At 39.1% G+C, this 1,070-nt stretch overlaps 1 non-coding gene across 1 annotated transcript; it reads right to left on the bottom strand.

Annotated features, from left to right (window-relative positions):
• Positions 1-446: 446 nt before the first annotated feature.
• Positions 447-583, bottom strand: LOC127485050 (small nucleolar RNA SNORA29). The gene has a single exon (XR_007912251.1). It is a non-coding gene; the product is annotated as a small nucleolar RNA SNORA29 (small nucleolar RNA).
• Positions 584-1,070: the final 487 nt, after the last annotated feature.

The raw sequence follows: 1,070 nt of genomic DNA, 5'->3' as shown, positions 1-1,070 counted from the left end.
CATATATATTTGAAAGGCAGAGCATGAGAGAGAGAGAGAGAGATGAAAGAGATCTTTCACCCACAGGTTCATTTCCCAAAGGACCAGGCCAAGCCAGGAGCCAGGAACTCCATCTGGATCTCTCCCATGGGTGCAGGGGCCCAAGCACTTGGGGCATCTTCCACTGCTTTCCCAGGTGCATTAGCAGGGAGCTGGATCAGAAGAGGAGGTGATGCTCAATCCTGGGTACTTCGATATGGGATGTCAGTATCACAAGCAGAAGCTTAACCCGCTGCACCAGAACTTTGACCTCGAAAAGGAAATCTTGGCATTTGTGATGTGGAACGTGGATGAATTTGGACCACATTATGTTAAGTGCAATAAGCCAGGCAGTTAAGCACAAATACCACATGGTGTCACTCATATCTGTAATCTGAAAGAGCTGATTTCTTTTTTTTTTTTTTTTTTTTTTTTTGTCCAGCTTTTTCATATAGAAGGGTACCAAAAGTCCCTCCCTCTTCAGATCATGGCAATTTTAACCTATCCCATAAGCATAGCCACTAAAAGGTATTAATTGGAGAAAATGTGGTAGTCAAATGGGAAAAAGAGTTGATTTGATTTTGAATTACATTTTTGTATAAAGTGAGGTTTCGATTAAGGTTCTGTTCTTTTCTTTTTTCTTTCTTTTTTTTTTTTTTTTTTTGCCTCTACCCAACCAATTGTTTCTAGCACCATTTTATGAAAAAGCTATCTTTCTCCATTGAATTGCTTTTGTATTCTCGATAAACATCAATTTGGCATCTTTATGGGGGGTAGTCACCTTCATTTTTGAAAGATATTTTGTGGAGTATCAAGTTCTAGATTACTTTTTAAGAAATTCTGTTTCGACCACCAGCACTTTGATGAGATCATCCTATTTCTTGTCTTTGGCGTCAAGGATTGGTCCTGTTAGGCTAGCAATTTCAGTGTTTCTCTTTGGGCTTAACATGTCTGTTTTTTCCCCGGACTGCTTTAACCTTTAACTGAAAACTCTGAAAGCAGCATAAGCCCACTTAGGAGCATTTGAAAACAAGAGGATATAAAATAAAATC

Source organism: Oryctolagus cuniculus, chromosome X, assembly GCF_964237555.1.
Source record: "Oryctolagus cuniculus chromosome X, mOryCun1.1, whole genome shotgun sequence".
In the NCBI taxonomy this organism is placed as follows: Eukaryota; Metazoa; Chordata; class Mammalia; order Lagomorpha; family Leporidae; genus Oryctolagus; species Oryctolagus cuniculus.
Note: the sequence above shows the minus strand (reverse complement) of the source record. Positions and strands in the feature narration are given on the sequence as shown.